The sequence below is a fragment of the Colobus angolensis genome, unplaced genomic scaffold (assembly GCF_000951035.1).
Source record: "Colobus angolensis palliatus isolate OR3802 unplaced genomic scaffold, Cang.pa_1.0 Scaffold97, whole genome shotgun sequence".
Classification (NCBI taxonomy): Eukaryota; Metazoa; Chordata; class Mammalia; order Primates; family Cercopithecidae; genus Colobus; species Colobus angolensis.
In genome coordinates, this window is record NW_012123709.1 from 6452204 (window position 1) to 6476370 (window position 24167).

The following is a 24167-nucleotide window of genomic DNA, read 5'->3' on the forward strand; positions in this document are numbered from 1 at the left end:
CAGAATTTAAGAACTCTTGTCTTATAGAGGTTCATTTCTGAATTACAAAAGCATTTGGTAAATGGTAAGCCCCCATGCAAATAGTGTCCCTGAGTATCAGGAAATATATTTCATGAGTTCTTGGCATACATTTTGGAGGAAAAGAAATCTAAAAGAATAGGCTGGGCACAATGGCTTACACCTATAATCCCAGCACTTTGGGAGGCCTAGGCTGGCAGATCACCTGAGTTCAAAAGCAGCCTGGGCAACATGGCAAAACCCTGTCTCTAAAAGATACAAATGTCAGTCAGGTGTGGTGGTGTGCACATGCAGTCCCAGCTACTCAGGAGGCTGAGGTGGAAGGATTGTTTGAGCCCCAGAGGCAGAGGTTGCAGTGAACCCACATCATGCCACTGCACTCCAGCCCTGGTGACAGAGTGAGACCCCCATCTCAAAACATATATATAAAGTTAGGGATAGAAAATAAGGGCAAGGTAAAATAAAGTAAACGTGAGACAATTTATACAATAGAAAACAAGGAAATCTGACCAAGAGAACACCTCCAATGTGAACTTTCTCATAGATAATTTCTGTTTTTCAAAGGTATAAGAGGTGTGGCAGAGCCAATGGATCCTCCTCTTATGATGCGACGATGACTATGTAATGGAGTAACAGGGTAACAACAGTCAGAAGGCATCTCACCAGCAGCCTCTGGAAGAGCTCTACAGTCCAATAGTTTGGAGTTTCAACTTTTAAGGCAGAAGATGGCAGTGAAGCATACTCAGTTCAGATTTCATCTGCCAGTGTTGAAAGGTTGATGAGAAAGGACTGCTATGCTGAAGAGCAAAGTTGCCAAAAACAGAATAGCTCAACCTACAAAATGATGTTGGAGAGAAGTTGCAGAGGAGCATGCGAAGGCCAAGGACCTAAAAAGGCAAAGCAAGCATGGGGAAGTGGGGCTGGGGAGGCCACAAATATTTATGGGGCAGGCAGCTGCTCTGCGAAATGCTTTCACATGTCAAATCATTTAATTGGGAAGGTATAATCTCAAAGCCATATCAAATAGCGTTTAGAGTTACAAAACAGAATTTATATTTCAGGCTAAAAGCAATATCAGGGTTAGAAGGAAGCGACATTGCCCGAGAAATAGATGTGGGAAGAAGGGCCATAGCAACAATGTGTCTTGAATGGGCCATAAGAACCGATTCTTGGCCGAGGTTATCGGGAAAATACTAGGGCATATGTTGTAATCATAAGCAAAGAGTTTATCGCGTCTTATTGAAAAGCATGTGTGGAGTCAGGGGGTTTCTTTTGTCTGCTTTCATGTTACAAGTGGAAGGGTCTACAACTTCCGGCTGCACCAGGAAGCTCTCCTCTTCCAGGAAAGAGGAGTAGCTTATAGGATGGTAAGCTTGGAAGAAGCTGAAGGTGCTTGTCCCATCCTTTCCTCCTTCCTCTTTGGGGATTTGCCACCTACAAAAAGCACATGTCTCACTCTGCTCTTCCACAGCACCCAGAGGAGAAACCTGTATACCTGACGCTGCCCTGACTGATTGGGGAGCTAAGTCTCTTGCAGCGGGGCATATTTGGGAATCCATTTGTTGCCGTACATGTAAATCATGGCCTTCAAGTCCAGCTGAACCTGTAGCAGAAACACAGGTGATATTTTTATGCCCATCTATCTGACTCCCACATCTACATTTCAATTGTTTCTAAACTTAAAAAGGGTGTGATGGATACTATTTCTGACTTCCTGAAATCTTTCAATTGGGGAGTGAGGAAGGAGAAACAGAATCAAAACTTTTAAAAACATAATCCATGTGTATTTAGTCCACACTTGCTTAACCAAATTAAGTTAGATTCTATTTTTTGGCATTCAAGCCCATTTATGATCTGAAACTAATCTATCCTTGCATGTCATCTGACTCCACCTCCCTGGGTACTCACTACCCTCCAGTAGCATCAAGCAGAAAAGTGCTCAGCACTTCTTTCCTGTCCCTGGGCCTTTATTCAAGGTACTCTGGCCAGTGGAAAGCTCCTTTTCACATTTTTTCATGTCTGTATCTAACTTCTTCAAGGACTAGCTCATATTTCACCAAACCCATAGCTGTTTTTGTGGCAGATTCTATTGGTTCTCTATCCAACAATCACCTCACTTTCTTCTTTTTTTCCATAGAGCCCCACTACTACTATTTCCTCCTCTTCCTCTTCCTCTTTCTCTTCCTCTTCCTCTCCCTCTTCTCCTTCTTCTTCAGACAGGGCACCCTGGAATGCAGTGCAGCCTCGCCCACCTGGGTTCAAACGATCCTCCCGCCTCAGCCCTCACTCTCCCCCACCACCTCTCGTAGCTGGGACTACAGGCAAGACCCACCATGCCTAGCAAACTTTTTTTTCTTTTTTTGTAGAGACAGGGTTTCACCATGTTGCCCAGGCTGGTCTCCAACTCCTGGGCTCAAGTGATCCTCCTGCTTCAGCTTCCCAAAGTGCCAGGATTACAGGTTTGAGCCACTGCACATGGATCCTACTATTTTTTTTAGCTCTTAAGTGGCCATATACTTTGGATGAGGCAGCCCTTATAAACCCTGATCATCTTAGACAAACATGGTAGTGCCATTCCCTTTGCTGATGATTGCTTTAAGAGTGAACATGTGACTCACTTTTGACCAAAAAGACACCTAGAAAGAAATTCAAGGCTGGGGAAACATTTTATCCTGACTCCTGATACTCCAAAAAGGCTACGAAAACCCTTTCAACACCAGAAGTTTCTCTTTTAGCAGCATTTAGCCTTCCTCCTTTTTCTCTCTGTAAGCCTGCTACCTTGCTTCTGTCCTTCTCTTATATTTTTACAGATGTTTCATTTCATTCTTTCTTGCCTTTCTCATAATCTTGACTCATAACTATGCTCCTGTTTACTTTTTGTTTTATTTATTTATTTTTTTCCATTAGTATACTCCAGTAAATTCTCTCACAGCCAGGACTGTCTATTTTGGTTTGTAAATCCTTTGACTCTACCTGATTTCTTGAGAGATGTCTGTATTATCATCGCATGTTCATGTGTCTCACCTGTTGGATATTTTTGTTTTTTTTTTTTTCCTGTCCTAGAAGAAGTGTGCTTATCCTCTGCTGCCTTCTGACAGGATTAACTTCAGCAATTCTTGGGCTGTATCTTTTACTTTACATTTGACCATCTGTAATTTTTCTTCCATACAAATCAGATCTTGCATATCATTTCCCCTAGCTCACTCCCTTTTTAAAGTACAAATGACCAAGGTACAATAAGTAAGCAATGTTTTATTCTGTTATGTTACATTCTGATTCTATATGTTTGGTTTCATGAATCACTTTATTACTTCAAGCCCATTCTTTCACTTTTCTCCAAGGTTGTGATTAAAATTCTGTTCTAAAGCCAACTTCTTAATCTAAGTAGAAATGGCTTGCAAACCTTAAGTACTTGAAATCCCTTTCTCTTTCCTTGTTGGTACTTGGTAGAGATGTTTCTTGATAATTTATACTGCAATCCAGTATTCATACATATGGGGCAATGGATAGATTTATGAATAGATGTATGCTCCCAATTTTCCCCTTTTCCTCTCCCTTTCCTACTAGCACCAGGTAAATAAGAATGCACAAGCTTTCTCTTTCTAAAATGGAGAGTGTTTAGAGATGGGAGCCTCTGATAAAGGCTAGAGAAAAGAGCTGGACTTAGCAGAGAGGCTACGGCGATCGACAGAGTAAAGAGCTGGGTGAAGAGGAGCAAACATCTGAAGAAAAAGCCAAAAGAGAGAGAAAAAAATAGGTTGATGTGCAAGAAGTTCCAGAACATCCTTCTGCATATGAGAAATACAGAGGGAAAGAATGATTTTGAGAAGTTCCTGTGAAGAAATTGCCAGTAGTGGAAGCACAAACGAACAATGAGAAATCAACAGGTCTACTCCTAGTAGAATATTTTCATCGGCATCACTTAAAAGTAAAACATAATGGAGATCTACTCAGAGAAGAAAGCAGTTAGCCCCCAAATCCTAAATTTTTATGAATTTGTGATACTTACATTCATTATTTTTAACAATGAACCTAGTCCTAAGTACATAATGTGCCTTTAATTATATGCTAATGGTAATATGAAATCTTCATGCTAACTAGGTATAAAATATATTTCTTTCACCCTTAAATCATCCTGTTTTGTATTTGATTAAAAATGAGTGGAATATATTAATAAAGGAAAACATGTATGTGATTTGTGAAGAAAACATAAGAATACTTTGAGAGCAGGCACTCACAATTTTTATTGACAGGGTTCATGATCAAAATTGTTTAAAGAGTACTCATTTGTATTATACTACTTTTTGTAGCTCCAGTCTCAAACGTGTCCAGGACTTCCTTGGTCCTTTGCACTCTGAAAAAGAAATGGAATGAGGAGATAAGACAATTAAGAGGCAATTAAACCTTAAGCAAAGCTTTCCTGATTCTCTTATTTAAAATAATAGCCTTTTGGTGGCTCCTGCCCATAATCCCAGCACTTTGGGAGGCTGAGGTGGGTGGATCGCTCGAGCCCAGGAGTTAGAGAGCTGCCTGGGCAACATGGCGAAACCTCATCTCACAAAAAATACAAAAATTTAGCCAGGTGTGGTGGCATGTGCCTGTAGTCTCAGCTGAGGTGAAGGATTGCTTGAGCCCGGAGGTTGAGGCTGCAGTGAGCCACGATCACACCACTGCAGTCTAGCCTGGGCATGGGACTGAGACCCTGTCTCAAAAAAAAAAGTAGCCCATGCCATTCTCTATGCCGATCCTAACTTAATTTCTCTCCCCAGCACTTATCACCTTTTCATACATTTCTTTATTCATTCCGCTTATTATCTCTCTGTCTCCCACTAGTCTGTATGCTCCACGAAGATGAATAAATGAATGAATGAAATATTGGTTAATTTAATAATTTGGTTAAATGAATGAATGAAATATCCATTCCTCTCTGAGAAGCAATTCCAAGAACACCTATGCTTGTAGATTTGGTAGCAATTCTAAGCCCCTGAGTCTTCAGCAAGGTTGGCCTTAGGTCCAGTTGCCAAGGTGGGAAATCTTCAGCATCTTTCCAACTCTGCTGCTCATGCTCTCATACTGCTTTCTGGCCGCTCAGAGGAGATGTAATGCTTCCCTCCCCTGTCAATTGGGTGCTCAGTATACTATACTTCTCCTCCTTGTCCCCTGATTCATGCATGCCCTAGGGTTTTGTTTTGGATATAGTTTCCCAATGCATCGATGTGCTGCACTGGGCCATAGACTGATGTGACCAGGTACACACTTACTTTATAACTGATGGAGCGATACCTCAGCAGGAGAGCTGCCAGTGTAGTGCAGGAACATATCCAGCTCCATGGCAGGCGGGTATGGAATCCAGAGCGGAGAGATCTTTGGGTGGGAGAGTTTGGGGCATCCTCAAACCACCCTACTGGGGGGCAGCTGCCTTGGCACCAGCCTTGATCATCAGGGCTATGCAGACCACACCCTTCTGACTGCTCCTGGGTCTCTAGAAATTGCTAAGTTGAGAAATGGGCTGATGTTAATAATCAATAGGCACTGGATGGGCATTGCTTCCTGTCCGTAAGTCTTTGGATAAAGGGCCTGAATCTGAGATGCAGACTTTTCAGGCTCTGGGTAGTTGTTGTCAACAGAGGCAAAGAAGGAAGCTCTTCTGTGTTTCTTTCTGCTCTAGTTGGTACTGAGTGTTGCAGCCACTAACCAGGACTGAACATGGTATTCCCTAACTCGAATCTTACAGGAAAAGGCGTTTGAAATCTCTGTGTGCCCGGAAACCGGTCACTTGTTTTTCTGGCATGAGCTTGGTTTCTAAATAAAGCAACAGATGTTTTGCTTTTGCCTCTTTCCTTTCTGTCCAGGGCTCCTAATGTGGGTGATATTAACCAAGTGTGACAGGTTTCAGGTTTTTATTTATAGCAGTGGAGAACTGTTTTCATGTATTTGCAGAGTTCTGGGCTTCTGAAGCTGAGTCTTTCTTCAGCTTCAACTTAAAATCCTGAAGGGTAGAAGTTAAGAAGCTTGAAGGTTCTGAGGATAGGAGCCATGTTCAGAGGGGAAAAGAGAACATGAAGAATCTGATGAAACTTCCTCATCTCCTTCACTGAGGCAAGATACCTAATGGCTTAGCTGGAAATGTGACGCTTGTATCTATAAAAATCTTTACACCCTTATAGTAGAAGGCCTCTTATTTGAAACCATCAAAACTGTTAAAGATTGAAAAATTTTATTAAACTGAGCAATCAAAACAATGCCTACCTTAAGCATTTATTTTAGCACATATATATGTATGTGTGTGTGTGTGTGTGTGTGTGTGTGTATATATATATATTCATTTACCAATCATTTGATATAGAGCCACAGCCTTTTACTTTGAGAGGAGTCTGCTGCTTATAGTTCTATATTAGCTTTTTAAAATAAACTACATCCATAATGCATTTTCTTTAATTTGTAGTCATCATTTCTCAAGTGGAAAAATAACACTTGCAAGCCAGGTGCGGTGGCTCACACCTATAATTCCAGCACTTTGGAAGGCTGAGGATCACTTGAGCTGAGGAGTTCAAGACCAGCCTGGGCAACATAGGGAGACCCCATCTCTACAAAAACTAAAAAAATTAGGCAGGTTTCACACACCTGTGTTCCCAGCTACTCAGGGGGCTGAGGTGGGAGGATCACGTGAGCCCAGGAGATCGAGGCTGCGGTGAGCCATAGTCATGCCACTGCACTCCAGCCTGAGTGACAGATTGAGACTCTGCCTCAAAAATTTCAAACCAAACCTAACAAAAAACATTTGCAAAGCACTTTAAGTACATCTTCCTTCTAGAGTTTTGCAAATTCCACCCATCTCCCACCAGCACCACATACACACTGCCCAGTCTTTAATGTTGGTTTCTCCTACATCTAAATTGATAACAATTTTAAAAATTCAAATATATTTTTGTTGGGTTATTCCAAAGCATTTCAACTATATTTTTATAGAACAATCCCCTTTCTGTTAAAACTCCTTTTTAAAACATTGAAACATAACTTAAACTGCATGTATTTAAATTGTACAATTTATTAATTTTGATATACGTATATACCTGTGAAACCATCACCATAATCAGGATAATGAACCTATTCATCACCCTAGAAGTTTCCTCGTGTCTCTTTGTAATTTGTCCGTCCTGTTTCTCCCAGACCATGACTCACTTCCCTTCTCAGGAAACCACTAGTATGTTTTCTGTCACTATAGATTAGTTTGCATTTCCTAGAGTTTGATATAAATCAAATCATACAGCATGTACTTTTTTTGACTGGCTTCTTCTACTTGGCATAATTATTTTGAGATTTACAACGTGCCAGTATTCCTTCTTTTTTTATTGCTAAGTAGCCTTCCATTGTGTTTGTGTAGAACAATTTGTTTATTTATTCTGATGAACATTTGAGCTGTTTCTATTTTTGGCTATAACAAATAAAACTGCCATGAACATTCATGTTCAAGTATTTGTAAAAGATCTGCTTTCATTTCTCTTGGGTGTAAATACCTAGAATGAAATGGCTGGATCCTACGGTAAAAGTATACTTAACTTTCAAAAAATTTGCCAAACTGTTTTCTGAAGTGCAAGCACCATTTCATATTTCCAACAACAGTAAATGAGAGTTCTAGTTGATCCACTTCCTCGTTAACCGCTGGTACACTTAGTCTTTTTAATTTGGGTCATTCTAATATGTGTGTAGTATCTCATTTTTTAATTTGCATTTCCCTAATGACTAACGACATTGAGTTGGTATTTCATGCTGGTATTTGCCATCTGTATATGTTCTTGGTAAAGTGTCGGTTAAAATATTTTGCCCATTTTAGTTGGGTTGTTTATATTCTTAATATTGAGGGTTTTCTTGGGTTTGTTTTTGGTTTCGTTTTGTTTTAGAGATGGAGGTCTTGCTAGGTTCCCTAGACTGGAGTGCAGTGGCTATTCACAGGCACTATTATAGCTCACCGTGATCTTAACCCCTGGCCTCAAGCCATCCTCCCACCTCAGTCTCCTGAATAGCTGGGACTACAGGTGTGTGCCCCTGCACCAGCAGTATTGAGTTTTGAGAGCTCTTGGTATATTTGGGATACAAGTCTTTTTTCAGATATATGATTTGCAGATATTTTCTCTCAATCTGTGGCTTGTTCTTTTTATTGTAGTTGAAATTTTTGTGAGGATAATTGTAGATGCACATGCAGTTGTAAGAACTAATGCAGAAATATCCCTTGTGTACATTACCCACTTATCCCAATGATAACATTTTACAAAACTGTGATATAATATCACACTTGGGATAGAAACCTTGGTGCAATCCAGTCATTTTATTCAGATTTCCCCAGTTTTACTTGTCCTCATTGGCATGTGTGTATGTGTATTAAATTCTACTCAATTTTATCATCTGTGTAGATTCTTGTATCCACTACCAGTCAAGACACTGAGCAGTTTAAATCCAGCTGTGATTCTTCTCTTGCTTTTTATAACATAACCCACCTCCCTCTTAAAGCCATACCCCATCCCTAATCCCTGGCAATCATTAATCTGTTCATTTCTCAAATTATTTTATTTCAAAAATGTTCTGCAAATGGAATCATACAGTATTTAAGCTTTCAGGATTTGATTTTTTTTTCTACTCAGTATAATTCCCTTGAGATTCATCCAGTTGTTGTGTGTATCAGTAGTTTGCTCTTTTTTATTGTTTTGTAATATTCCATGGTATGTGTGTACCACAGTTTGTTTAAGCATTCACTGGTTAAAAGACTTCAGAGCTGATTCTACTTTTTAACTATTGCAAATAAAACTGCTATGAACATTATGTTATGTATGGGTTTTGGCGTAGACATAAATTTTTATTTCTTTGCACTAAATGCTCAGGAGTGTAACTGTTAGGTCATATGGCAATCATATGTTTAGCTTTTTTAAGAAAATTTCAAATTGCTTTTCAGAGTGGTTGTACAATTTTACATTCTCACCAGCAATGTATGAGTAATGCAGTTATTCTGCATCCTCGCCAGTATTTGGAGTTACTGCTTTTTAAAAAATTTTAGCCATTCTGATAGATACGTAGTTATATATTGTTGTGGTTTAATTTGCATTTCCATAGTGGCTAATAATGTTGAACATTTTTTCATGGGTTTATTTTCCATCTGTATATCAATTTTAATGCATTGATATCTATTCACTGGATTTATGTCTTTCGTCCATTTTGTAATATGAGTATTTGTATTTCCCCCCCTTGAGTTCTAAGAGTTCTCAGTGTGTTTCAGATACTAGTCCTCTGTTGGACATATCGGTCACAAACATTTCCCCCGGTCTGTAGCTTGTCATTTCATCCTTGTCGTATGGGCTTCTGGAGAGCAAACGTTTTTAAATGTGATGGGGTTCAGCTTTTCAATTTTTCCCTTTACAGATTGTGCTTTTGGTGCCTAGCTCTAGATGCTGAAGATTTTCTCCTGTTTTATTCTAAAAATTTTATATTTTTACATTTTACATTTAAATCTGTGACTCATTTGAAGTTAATTTTCTATGTAAGTGTGAGATTTAGGTACAGGTTTTTTTTTTTTAACATATAGCTATTCAATTACTTCAGCACTATTTACTGAAAAGGCCACCTTTTCTCCATCGAATTACTTTGGCACCTTTGTCAAAATCAGTTGAGCATATTTGTGTGGGCCTATGTAAGGGTTTTCTATTCCTTACCACTGACCTAGGTATCTGTCCCATCACCAGTACCACACTTTCTTGATTACTACAGCTCTAAGTCCTAATATTGTTAAAATGACTCTTCCCACATGATTCTTTTTTACAAAGACTGTTTTAACTATTCTTAGGCCTGGCCCTTTCCATATAAGTTTTAAAATAAGCTTGTCTATGTCTACATAAAATCTTGCTGAGATTTAGACCACAGGAACTGCATTACACTTATAGATCAATTTGGGAAGAATTGACATCTTTGCTATGTTGTCTTCCAAATCATGAACATGGTATGTATTTCTACTTATTTTAGTCCTCTACAATTTCTTTCATCAGCATTTTGCAATTTTCAAAGCCTGCACTTGTTTTAAGTATATGTCTAAATATTTAATTTTGTTCACAGAAACTGGAATTGGTATTGTGTTTTAAATTTTGGTTCCGTTATGTTCATTGTTAAAATATAAAAATGCAATTGATTTTTATCCTGACAGTGTGAACCTGATGATCTCACTTATTAATTGTAGGAGTTTTCTTGTAGATTCCTTGTGATTTTCTATTTAGACAATTAAATCATCTTTTTTATATTGTAATAAAATATGCACAACATAAAATTTATCATTTTAGTAATTTTTAAGTGTACAATTCACATTGATTTTGGATGTTGAACCAGCCTTGCATACCTAAAATAAATCCTGCTTGGTCATAGTGTATAATTCTTTTTATATACTGCTTGTTTTGTTTACAATTATTTTGTTGAAGATTTTGTGTCTAAGTTTATGAAAGACATTGTTCTGTAATTGTTTTTTACTGTCTTTTTCTGGTTTTGATATAAGGGTAATACTGGCCTTATTATACAATGAGTTGAAAATTTTTCCCTCTTATTCTATTTCCTGGGAGAAATTGTGTAAAATTGATGTTAGTTAGTGGAGTCTCATGTTGAGCAGAAATGACTAGGTCCTAATAACCCCCTCTGTGCTCAGTCTTTGATCAGGGGCTGCTCAGGAAAAGTAAGACTTCAGCTTAAAAGCTGATGTAGATTCTAGAGACACAATTAGAAGGCTGTCACCTAACTGAACTTGATGCAGTTCCACAGTAAGTTCTTTCTTGAGAAAAGATCAGAATGGCAACCCTTCCTTGGTTGCCACATCAACATCCACTGTTCCCAGACTCTCTGCAGATTTTTTGTTTGTCTGTTTACTCTTCTTATCCTCTCTGTTTTGTCTTTATTCCTTGAAAACAGCCTAATGGCTATCTCCTTCACATGTGGATAAATGATTTTTGTATCCAACTTACTAAATGTTTCTGAGTTATTCTTCGATGCAATTGTCTCGTATTAGGCAGACAATTCTAATCCAAAAAAGCGATTTACCTAACCCATAGTTACCGATGTTTGCCTCCTGAGTTGGAACACAACTACACTGCCATGCTTTTGTTAGTAGGTACTATGGATTGAATGTTTACTACTATATAGGTACTGTACTACAAACTTAACATGTTTTATCTCAAAGAATCCTCACAATGAAAGGTTATCCTTACTCCTGTTTTACAGCTAAAAAAGCTGAGACTGGCAAAGCTGGAATCTGAACCTGGATCTCTCTGGCTGCAAAACCTGACATTTAATCAGTCATGATACGGGAGAAGTTACGTTGGTCTTGCTACTGTGCTCAGCCTGCCAGCTTTCCTAAAGCAAACCTGCAGGTACTGCATCTGAGGAGTGAGCAAGAATTCATTCAGTTCCGTTTCAATGAACTCTTGTCTCCTTGCCACCAGTCCATGGCCCCCTTCAGAGGATTTCTGGGTCCCAATCAGTCTCATGTCTACCAGGTCTATCTTTCACTGGAAGTGCTCACATTACCAACTTTTCCAGAGTCACCAAAGTAGAGCAGCCCCACTGGAGGGAGGCTCCCAATGCCTCTTCAGTCCTTCATGTTTGTGCCTCATCTTCTCTATGTCCCATGCTCTTTATTTATACATCTCAGGGTTTCTCCTCTATTACTCTCTCTCTCTCTCCCTCCCTCCCTCCCTCCCCCTCTCTCTCTCTCTGTTTCTCTCTGTCTCTCTCTCTCTCTCTCTCTCTCTCTCTCTCTGAGTCATTTAGCTTCTGAATGTCTTTGCTCTCCATCATGATTGGTTCTCCGGTGGCCTCTCTGCTCAGTTGTTTCTCCAACCCACTCATATTAATGCCTCTCAAAAACATCACTCTAAATCTTTTTTTTTAATTCTTCATCTTAGCCATACTTTTATGCATTTTTGGAGGTGATATTTCTCAAATGGATGGTTGTAACAATATCTTAAATGATTCTATTGTTTGCACGATCATACTTCTTTCCCTAGTGCATACTCCATTTTTTGAATAAAATGCACATCTTGGAATGACATGCAAATCTGATCCTAAAGTCCATGTGATAACTCTTCAACTGTTCCCCAGTACCTTTGGGGAAAAAGCCCAGCTCCTGGCATGGCTCGCAGGGCTTTCTATGATTTGGCCTCTGTCTTCTCCACTTTCCTCTCACTCCAGACCTCCAAATGGTTTCTATGCTTTTACCATGCAGAACACTTGCAGTTCCCCGGCAGGAAATTTCTCCTATACCTCTGCTTCCTCTTCCTTCCTTCCCAGCAAGCTGGTTCCTTGTCTGTTGGGACTCTACCTGTACTCAGCATCCTGCTCTTCTTGCTCCCTCAAGAACTTGTCTTTTTTAGTGTTCCCATCTCTCTCACATTGTTAACCTCTCTTTATCTTCCCTCCACCACTTCCACTGATGTACTAAGGGAGGAGACCACCCCTCATATTGTCTTATGCCCAATTTCTGCCTCCAAAGAAAGAAAAAGTAAAAACTAAAAGGCAGAAATGAAATCCACAAGCAGACAGCCTGGTGCCACACCCTGGGCCTGGTAGTTACAGATCAACTCCTGACCTAATCGGTTATGTTATCTACAGATTACAGACATTGTATAGAAATGCACTGTGAAAATCCCTATCCTGTTTTGTTCCAATCTAATTACCGGTGCATGCAGCCCCCAGTCACGTACTCCCTGCTTGCTCAATCGATCACGACCCTCTCTCACCCCCTTAGAGTTGTGAGCCCTTAAAAGGGACAGGAATTGCTCACTTGGGGAGCTCGGCTCTTGAGCCGAATAAACCCCTTCCTTCTTTAACTCAGTGTCTGAGGAGTTTTGTCTGCAGCGCATCCTGCTACAGTACAGATATACTTTTAAAACAGCAACAACAACAACAATAATAATCCTTCCTTGACTTAATATTTCCCTCAAGCTACTCCCCTATTTCACTACGCCTTTCATTCAAATTTACTAAAAAGAGTCATCTATATCCTCACTACTCAAAGTGCAGTCTATGGATCAGCAGCACTGGCATTACCAGGAGCTCCAGTTAGAAATGCAGGATCTCAGGCCCCACTTCAGACCTATAAGAAAATGTATATGCACTTTAAAGTTTGAGAAGCCCTGATTTATATTAGTGCTTCTCAGGTTTGGCACATGGATGCCTGAGACTCACCTATGGAGATTCCTAGGTAATTGATACGGGGTAATGCCTGGTTATTGAGATTTTTAGAGGCTTCCCAGGTATTCTTAAATTCAGCCAAGTTTCAGAATGATGAGTCCACAATACTTCCTTACTTCCCCTCAGCTCTTCAATCCATTACAATCTGGTTCTTGCCTCCACCATCAACAAAGCCCTCTTGATGAGCTTACCAACTGTGATGGTTAATTTTATGTGTCAGTTTGGCTAGGCCACAGGATTTTGATCAAATGTTATTTTAAATGCTTCTGTGAAGGTATTTATTTATGTATTTTTGTTATTTTCCCTGTTTTTTCTTTTTTTTTTTTTTTAAGTCCTGGTCTTGCAGAATGTGAAAGTGTTTTTTTAGATAAAATTAACATTTGAATCAGTAAGTAGACTTCGAGTTAAGCAGACTGCTCTCCATACTGTGAGTGGCCTCATCCAATCAGTTGAAGGCCTTAATAGAAAGAGATTCACCTCCCTGCAAGAAGAAGAAATTCTGCCAACAGACTGCCTTTGGACTCAAACTGCAACTCTTCCCTGGGTCTCCAGCCTGCTGGCCTGCCCTGCAGATTTTGAACTTGCCAGCCTCCACAGTTGCATAAACCAGATTCTTAAAATTAATCTCTCTGTGTACATTTATACATACTGTTGGTTCCATTTTCCTGGAGACCCCTGGTTAATATACCAATAAACTTAATGTTGCCAAAGCCAATGATTAATTCTCTACCTCCCATCTCACCTGAACTCTTAGCATCTTCCTTCTTGAAAATGTCTTTGTCTTAGGTTTCATGGCAGTATACTTTCCTGGATTTCCACTTACCTCGCTGGCCACTCCTTCTTGGTTTGCTTTGTAGACTCAACGTATCATCCCAAAGTTCCTTATCATTTGATCAGTCCTAGATGCTTTGCTCTTCTCTCTTTTTACTCTTTCCCTGGGTGATTTCATCCAATCACTCTGAGGCTGATGACACCCAATTCTTCATCACAACCTAAGCCCTCTACTTTAAATTAATATGTGTGTATTCAAACTGCCTACACACTTCCTCCACAGTCTGTCTCATTAGCACCTCAGACTCAGTACATTCGAACTAAACTCCTGATTTCCACCCTGCACCCTGCACACACTCATCCTCCCTCAACCTTCTTTGTCTTGGTAACTGACAATCCATGCAGCTGCTCCAGGGAGAATTCCAACAGTCGTCCTGCACACCATCCTCTTCCTCAACCACACATCCAGTGTGAGGATGCTTCTGATCCAGTCTACCTCTGTAGTATGCCTTAAATCTGTCCACTTTTTAATAAAATCTCCGCAAGTCTCTTAGTTTAAGCCCCCTATTTTGGTATCCAGCACCACCCAGTAGTTTTCAATGTGTGGTCATCATACATCACCTCCTCTAGGAAGCATTCCCTGACTTCTTCCTCTTATGTTCCACATACTTTCATAGCACTTCGTTTGTGAAGTAGCATAGCACCTACTTTACCATATTATAATTTTGTTTACTAATTTGTCCATCCTGATACACTATGTTCCTTGAGAGCAGAAAAAGTGATTTTTATATCTTTGTTCCTAGTGTCAAGCACAGTGCCTGGTACAGAACAGGTATTTTATAAAGATTTGTTAAAAGTTGAGTAAACAAGTGAATGACAATGTAAATACAGCAGAAGTGGAAAAACCATATTTGAAACTAGTTGCTACTTCACGATAGCAGTAAAAAAAAAACAGCAACTGCTCTAAAGACTTCTATTTCCATATCTTAGGGAAGACTGACAAAAAGGAAATTCTTTTAGCACTCTTTACCCAAGGCATAGTAATGAAAACTATGATCAATTCCGTTTGCAAAACACTTTGTGTTTTGAGACTTAACTTTTGCATTTTACTCTTAGTTGAAGTTCAGCCGTAGGGATGTCCTCTCTGCTGTTTCCAGGCAGTCACTTCTGGATCCCTTCTCTCTTGACAAAACAGACACAATACTATTGTTACCAGAAAGGGGTCCCAATCCTGATCCTGAGAGAGTTCTTGGACCTCGTGCATGAAAGAATTCAGGGCAAGTTCACAGAGTAAAGTGAAAGCAAGTTTATTAAGAAAGTAAAGGAATAAAAGAAATGGCTAATCCTTGCACAGGGCAGTGGTATGCTCAACTGAGCTACTCGACTGAGTATATTTATAGTTATTTCTTGATTATATGCTAAACAAGGGATGGATTATTCATGAATTTTCAGGGAAAGGGAGGTGGATTTCCCAGACCTGAGGGTTCCTCCCCTTTTTAGACTATAGGGGGTAACTTTTGGACATTTGTAAACTGTCATGGAGCTGGTAGTGTATTTTAGCATGCTAATGTATTATAATTAGTGTATAACGAACAGTGAGGATGACCAGAGGTCTCTTTCATTGCCATCTTGGTGTTGGTGGGTCTTGGCCAGCTTCTTGACCACATCCCATTTTATCAGCAAGGTCTTTGTGACCTGTACCTGTGCCAACCTCCTATCTCTTCCTCTGACTAAGAATATCTAACCTCCTGGGAATGAAGCTCAGTAGGTCTCAGCCTTATTTTACCCGGTCCCCGTTCAAGATGGAGTTGCTATGGTTTAAATGCCTCTGACACTATGACTTACAACACAAGGAGAAAAAAAGTTTGAATACATTTTTTTTTTTTTCTGTTTCACAGACTATCCATACCCATGAGATTTTCTGGCTTAGAATCATTCCATTGGTCTATTAAATCTGTCTTGTTGCTTGAGACAGTATCTTTGAGAAGAGAGAAAGGAGTCTAAAATCTACTTAGGCAGCTATACTACAGAACACAGAGTAGTGAGTACCTCTTTCTGCCAGGCCCTCAGAAACTGCATACATACTCCCTGTATGTACAGGTCTTCACATATTCTGTTTCAAGTATCAGGGCAAGTGTCTGACACAAGCACTCAGACTTACTTGCTTAAGTGTCAGAACAATTAAGCTCTTCAAATATTCAAAGAAAAGTCCATTTGATTTTCAAATTTTAGTACCCATTCTGTTTCAGAACTTGGTTACCAGTGATTTTTATCTGCATTGGATCTACTTTATTAAACCCCACAGCCTGAATAGCAGCTACTAGGGTAGTGCCAGTGGATGCATATGGAGACCGGAGTGGAATGGCTGGGTGTGTGGGTGCACAGCTGGGAGCAGCCATGGCAGTAAGATAGGCACTGTAGAAAGTAAATAAGGGAAGTAGAAGATGCCAGTAAGGTAAGTCGAAGATAGGCACTGGGAAGCATTAAAGGATCATTTTTAAAAGAGGATATAATGATGACTCACACAGTTATAGAATGAGTATGTGTCAAAGATTTTATTTAACTCGCTAATTAATGAGGTAATTAGTAAGATGTTACAACTTGCTCAAATGAGAATAGACAGAGATTTATATTTTCTACCAGACAAAATCCATTTGCATTGTCATACACAGGAATCATATAGACAAGAAACATTTGCATTACTACTGGTTTTCTACAAGTTAACTTCTTTCTCTATGGAGGTGGAAAATAAGCTTTGACAAAGACAACCAAAAGCTAGAGTAACCCAGATAGTTGAGCTAGACAGGACACCCACTAACCTCTGTTGTTGCCCAAATCAAAGTCTCCTAAGGTTTCTTAGTAGAAGAATGTAAGCTTGTGGAAAGATGTGCTCCAAAAGAAAGACTAGAGAATGCTGGAATAATATTAATCCTAATGAGCATTTACTGAGCATTTAGTATATGCTAGAAAATATACTAGGCCCTTTACATACACTATTTCATTTTCCTTAGCTAGTAAGGAAAGTATTACAGACACAACAACGGAGGCGCATTGATATTAAGTATCATGAACAAGGGCACACTGCTGAGTTAGGACTGAAAATCAAATTATTTCACTGAAATGTAATAACCTAGCATTCCTACCTCCAACTGTAGTTTTCATATTTGGAACAACAGTAAAGTTGTGGTTTTCAAGGTCACAGATCTCCAACCCCACAACTCCTTGCACTTGCCACTTTGCCTAATAGATATGGTGGTAAAAAGAACTGAATCAGCCAACCGGAGAGATAGTTCTACTCTGTCATTAACTAGCCATGTGAACTTGGGCAAGTCAGTTAACTACTGAGATGTTACTTTGCTTTCAAAATAGGGAGAACATACCAGATCTACCTAAGTCACAAAATTCTTTGAAAACCAATAGGTAAAATAGATGTGAAACACTTTGAAAATATAAAGTCCAGCGTGGCTGTTCGTGTTCTCTATTAATGGGTTTTGAAAGTGAAAAGTGAAGGCAAATACTGGAAGTGGGGTATCTAATTGCCATAGAAAGCACTAAAAAAAAGTTTATTTATTTATTTATGGCAGTAGACAGCCAGTAACTTCCGAGAAAAAGGAGTATCTGAAAACTGAAAGGCCCCATAGGAATGCCAACAATGTGTTTCAGAAGTTTTCAACCCAAATTAAAGATGAAAAAAGTAAAGTAGATGATAGGTAGAAGTAGCTTCTGTACTTAGGGTCTCTAGTGTTTAATTCATGGTGCTCTCTGGGGCAGCTTCTGATTCTGATCTAATTGCTTCCCCATGGATCTTACTGGCTCAGCAACAAGCTGAGCCAGCACCTGTAGTGCAGCCCTCGGCCCTCAGATCAGATGATGGGGATGTACCTGTGGTTCACAAAGCATTCTACAAGGTGTCTCTACCTGCTAAAGTAGAGAGAACTTTAGTAAGCATCTTATCAAACTAAGCACAGAAGAGACTAGCTTAACCCTCCCTAAATGTTCAGTACTTTCATTGCCTCTAAGTGGGAAAATGCCAATAGTTTGCAGTTCTTGGTCTGGTGGGATTACTGATTCTATTTTAGTCCTCATACATTATACATGATAAGTATAAAAGGAATTCATTTTTTTCTGATAGAAAAGAGACTTTTACCTTTAGGAATGAGAATCATAACTTAAGTTGTGGTAAAAAACAAAAACTCAACCTGTCTTATTTAAACGCTTTTGGGTTTAAGTGAATGAGGTCAAGAAAGGTGAGTAAAAATCTGCTGCTAGCACCTAGCAGTAATTCAACTTCGTGAATTTAAGTAAAGCACCTTCTTTGGGCAAATTGCCAAAAGGTGACCCTACTGGACATGACAATGGACATAGGCAACCCTCAGATGAATTAGGAAAGAGTGCCCCTTCCTATGAGCTGCCAGAGCTAGAGACCTGGCCCCAAGAGTGGTGGCGGAATTCAGCCCCACCCCTTCCTTCCTCCTCAAACTCATTATCTCATGGCAGGAGCCCAAACTACACATTTTATCCCTCTGTGCAAAACAAAGTCTATTTCTTAGAATTCAACCTTCTTGGAAGGTCAAGAATGGGAAATGCAGGGCTGTGTAAATAATTACATCTTCTTCCTACCATAGCATCATAACTAGCACAATTATAAAAAATAGATATGAAAAGAATAATCATCATGAAAATGATAATAATGTACTTTGAAGAGGAGGAACAGGTAAGGAATGGCATCAAAGGCTGGAGGCTGAGTAAACTTCATGAGGAAAAGTTCTTGGCTGGTGGCCACCCACCAAGCCAAGACTCAGGTTCTAATCCCAGATTTGCTACTAAGTAGCTCTCTGAGCTTGGGCAAATCATTTACCCTTTCTGTGTCCGTTTTCCACCAACAAAATGTGGGGCCTGTACTAGACAGGATTTATGAGCCCTTCTAAATCCAAGCTTTTGTGGTTGACTCCTAATAAGTTATTTCGTTGTTCTTATGACAGAGTGCAATCTCTTTACCTCTGTCCTCCCGCTCAGGGTGTACCCAAATGCCTGAATTCATACCAGAATTAAGGGCTTCAGTTCAGCTCCCAGAACTTTTCTTATACAGAAACCATAGGTCATTAACAAAAGAGGTCTCCTGCTACTACTATTGGGAGGACAATGTCAGGGCCGTTGGAGATTGAAACCTCCATCCTGAAGAGTCTGTAAGGATGGATAGAATTTCAACACCGAATGTCTCCAGACATAAAACTGCTGAAGACATAAAAACAAATTATTTAAACAAAAGAATGTGACTCTAATATGTTGAAATTGCCATGGCAACTCACACCAGGGTCATAATATCAGTGGTAAGCAAACATCTGAGAATTGCATTATTATGTCTTCTGGTTCTCCAGCAGCTGACTAGCTGACTGCTTCAGAAGAATGAGGAGGCAGAAGTCAATACAGTCATAGCAAATGTCTCCTTCTTGTCACTGTCCACCCACACCACCTCCCCATGTGTTGAAAATACCTTGTGGCTGAGCCATCCGTGACTGGACATAACCCTTGTTTGAGGGGGGAGGGGGTGTTTTTCTATTCTTGCCCTGACTCATCTAGTGGGTAGGTGTCCAGAAAGCTGGGAGCCCCCTGGGTTTGCAGACACATCACCTGTGGTTCTAGGGACCACTTGAACCTTATAGAAGAGGGAGGCTGGGAAATGTCTTTACGTGCACCCGGGAAGAGGCAGCGTGGGTGAACATGCAGCAGTGACTATCCTTTAATTTAGGCAAAGATTCAACATGTAATGAGCACCTACCATGGCCCAAGTATTTTGATATATGGCTTCCTTTCATCCTTGAAGTTTGTTTTAATTTGATTCTGCCTATACAAAAGTAACCAGTTTCCTTGGGGGGTGTAAGGGAAGGGTTCCCTCCTACCAATACTACTAAAAATTTATTGTATAGTTTTTATGACATAAATATATAAAGAGGTCTACTTTGTGCAAAACACTGGCAGGAAGCGGGAAAGGCTGTGGGTATCAAGACAGTCCTTCGAAAGAGTTTGCAGTTTTCATGGGGAATCAAAATGTGCCTCAATAATAAGGAGAAATCAGACAGAGGAGTGCTGGATATACAAATGGTCAGCATCGATATTACAAAATAGGATTCTGATGATGCAAACCCACTCTTTTAAAGTTTGCTTTTTAAAAAATACGTATTGCATCCACATGATGGAAATTCCAGTAGGAACAAAATGCTATTCAATGAAAGCCCTCTCTATGTCCCTTTTCCCTCGGCCTTCCACTTCTCATCTCCAGATGTAACCACATTTATAGTTTCTTGTGTAGTCTTACACTGTTTTCTATGCATCTACGTACATGCTTGTATTTTTTTCCTCCTTGGTTTGCTTAACTTAAAAATATATATAGGAAATATTTCCATAGCTGTATATATAGACTTGCCTTATTCTTTTAAATCAGGTAGGTAAACTATAGCCCACAGGTCAAATTCGGTCTCTACCTGTTTTAGTAAATAAAAGTCTTATTAGAACACAGCCACATCTGTTCTTTTATGCATTGTCTGTGGCTGTTTTTGTGCTACAAGGGCAGAGTTGAGTAACGGTGGCAAAGATTGCAGGGTCTGTAAAGGCTAAAATATTTATTATCTTGCCCTTTACAGAAAAACTCTGCTGACCCTTGCTTTAAATGACTGCCTAGCTGGACATAGTGGTGCACAAGTATAGTCCCAGCTACTAGGGAGGCTGAGGCGGGAGGGTCTCCTGAGGCCGGGAGTTCAAGACCAGCCTGTACAACATAGAGAGACTATCTGTCTCCAAAAAACAAAAAAAGACTGCCTAAATTCTACGTATGAATATGTCATAGTTTATTTTAATAGTTCCTTATTAAAGGATATGTAGGTTATTTCTAATCTTATGTTATTACAAATACTGCTGCAATTGATGTAAAAATATATGTGTCATTCTCACACGTGCTTATATCTGTGTAAGTCCCTGGGAATGGAATTGCGGAGCAAAAATATCATGGGCTTTTCTTCATGGATATATTTGTTAATTTGGTCTTCCCGGTATCAGTGATATTAAGGAAGCCAGGAGACAAACCATCTGTAAGAAGCAATTGAGGACTATGCTATTAGGAAATGAAGAACACTATTTCAAAGACGAATGAATGGTAGTTCTTTTCAGCCATACCCCCAGAATTGGAAGCAGATAGATGGAAAATGCATAGGGTAACTCCATTCAAATTAATCTGCCGATGTATCAGGGTTGGGAAACCAATGCAAGAGCATTCACTCCTGTTAAGGCCATTCTTTGTCCTAATTGCAAACTCCTCCTCACCTCCCTCCCTGTTTGCATTTCCTAAAAAGAGCTGTGTCAGAGCCTTGGAAGTAACCATGTGTGGCTACTGGAGCTGCTGCTTTTGGAGGCAACTGCATGGCAGATCACCGAGGGCACGGAGTTTGACTTTGTGTGGACAGGTTTGCTCGACTCTGACATTAGCCTGGACAGGTCCTGGTGATGGGGCTTTTGGTTCTCTAGCTATTGCAAGCCGGTTTGAGCTCATCCTTAGGAGGGGGAAATTCTGGAATGAACAAACATCAGTGATGCTACAAACAGTTCACCTGTAGGAGACTCAGAATGATTCACATCTTCCTGGAGTGAGAGCTGGAATCAGGAACAATTCAGACCTCTGCTTTCACCTATTGACTTCCTGCAATGTGCCAGGCACTGTGTTGGGGTGAGTATATATGAATGAATGAGAGAACTTGGCTGCCTGCCAGACGAACTGCAGGTCTAATTTTTTCCCTTTGCAAGACTGCCTGCCGCATAGCCTTGTAAAGGGAAACAGACCTGCAGTTCCCAAACTGTATCTTTTGATTTTTGGAGAAAAACACAGGAATACTTGACATCTGTCAGACGAAGTGTGAACAACTAACTCAAAGTAGTTCACAGCTTCAACATTAGATCACACCACATCCCTTTTGATAATGCCATATGTTTGCAAAGCTAAGTTTTCAGCAGTTGCTTTGCTAAAAAGCAGGCACTGTGCAACACTTAACATGAAACAGGAAATGAAGGTGGTGCTGTCCAATTTCATTCCAAGTTCAATAAGTCCTTGCATGCCCAATGGGTGCATCCATCCCATTAGTTGGTAATTGTGGTTATTTAAGAAGGAAATAAAACATATTCTTTTTCCTTTCAATGTATGCATGTTATTCTTTTCAAACAACTACTAACTTATTAGGACAGAGATATGTCTGAAATTGTTTGGACCTAAGTAGCTAAGAAATGGAAGTGGTAAGTATTTCTTTTGGCCTGTGTGTAGTGTGAAAAAATGACTAAAACACGAAGGACACTGTGAACTGAAAACGCTTGGGCCCCTCTGAGATGAACACTTAACACTACTTACCAACTTTGTGACCTTGGAAAAGTTAACTCTTCCAGCTCAGCCTCTGGTTGCATAACTGTAAAACAGGGATAGCAAGACTTAGGGATTATTGTGAAGGTTAAATGAGATATTGCAAGTGAAGAATCAGCACAGAGCTTGGCACATGGTAAGAAATCATTAAACACTGGCCAGTACAAATCCACAGAACCCTGGCCACCATAAGAGAATTAGTATTTAACCCTAATTACCCTAACAACCTCAGCTTCACATTCATCTTTAAGCCTACAGCGTGTCATATCAAATGCTGTTGCCATGGTGCCTGCTGTAATATTTGGGATCAACCAAATTATTCTGAAATCAGGAAATTAACAATCCCCTTGAGGCTTGTCGAGGTACTATTCGAACGACTTCACTGTCAGTCTTTTGTTAGGGTTTTACACCTTATATTAGTTCAGAGATTCCTTATTCTCTTTGGTTAAAAAAAAGTCAGGGGAAAGGGTGGTAAATATCGTGATACTTTAGGAGGAAGTAAATTTAGGACAAATTGCATCGAAATTATTTCCTGGAGTTTGAGAATATTTCTATGTTTCATATTTATAGAAACATATTTCTGTGTTTCCAAAAGCTCTCGTGACTTGACTATAATATGATTTTATTGTGACTTGAGTTTTTTTAAAGCTAATTTTGGATTGAAGATCGTCTTCCCTCTGAAAGATCAGTTTATAGTAAGATTCATGACTTCCCATTTAAAAAACAAAAAAAAAAAATTTATTTTGGCTACTACTCTAATTCCAAACCATTCATGAAGATGGTTGTTTTTGTTTTCCTCATTAGACAGAGGCTTCCTGGCCTTTCAGCAAAGCTGGTAACTCTTCTGCCATTTCCAGATAAGTACTAAGAAGTTACTAGGTGTGTTAATTTTAGGAAAGACAGATCAGAGTTAAATAAAGGAGGGGAGAAAGCCAACACTCCATTTATCTAGATTAGTTGTTCTCACATGGGAAGGGAGAAGGATTCTGCACAGCAGGGACATTTGGTAATCCCGGGAGATATTTTTGGTCATTGCAACGTGGGGACACAACATAAGGGTGGGGAGCTGCTACTGGCATCTAGGGAGTAGAAGCCTTGATAAGTCATCTTACCATGTGCAGGGAACTCCTTACCCTCCTTACCCTCACACACAGCAAAGAATTATCTGGCCCAAAATGTCAAGGATAATGAGGTTGAGAAAACCAGACTAGTCTAGATATTATTTCTTTTCTTCATTAAGTCACACTTAACAAAAATTCTTTCTTGTATCTCCTCTTCTGACCTAAGGGGTTCTTTTGAATGTTAGCTTCTGAGATTAGAAGTAATCAGTAGCTGCAGAAAAATACCATGTTTTCTCCAAATCAGTGGTTCTCAACATTTCTGCACACTAGAATCACCTGGGAGAACATTCAAAGTACGTCCATGTCCAGATTATACCCTGAGACCAATTAAATTCAAATCTCAAGGACTGATCACAGTATGTTTCAAAGTTTCCTAAACGATTCTAATGTGCAGCCAGGGTTGAGGACCATGAATCCGAATACTAGAAAGGTTATTTTCTATACCTTCTATGCACCCACAAAGAGAGAAATCAGCTGTGGGAGGGGAATATAACAATGTCTTTCTCAATGTAGAAATGCTTTTTTTTTTTTCCTCCAGGAGTTGTGTTGACTATTTGAATCAAGAGTTATTTAAGAGCTTTCTTTCTTTCTTCCTTTCTTCCTTTCTTCCTTTCTCCCTTTCTCCCTTTCTTTCTTTCTTTCTT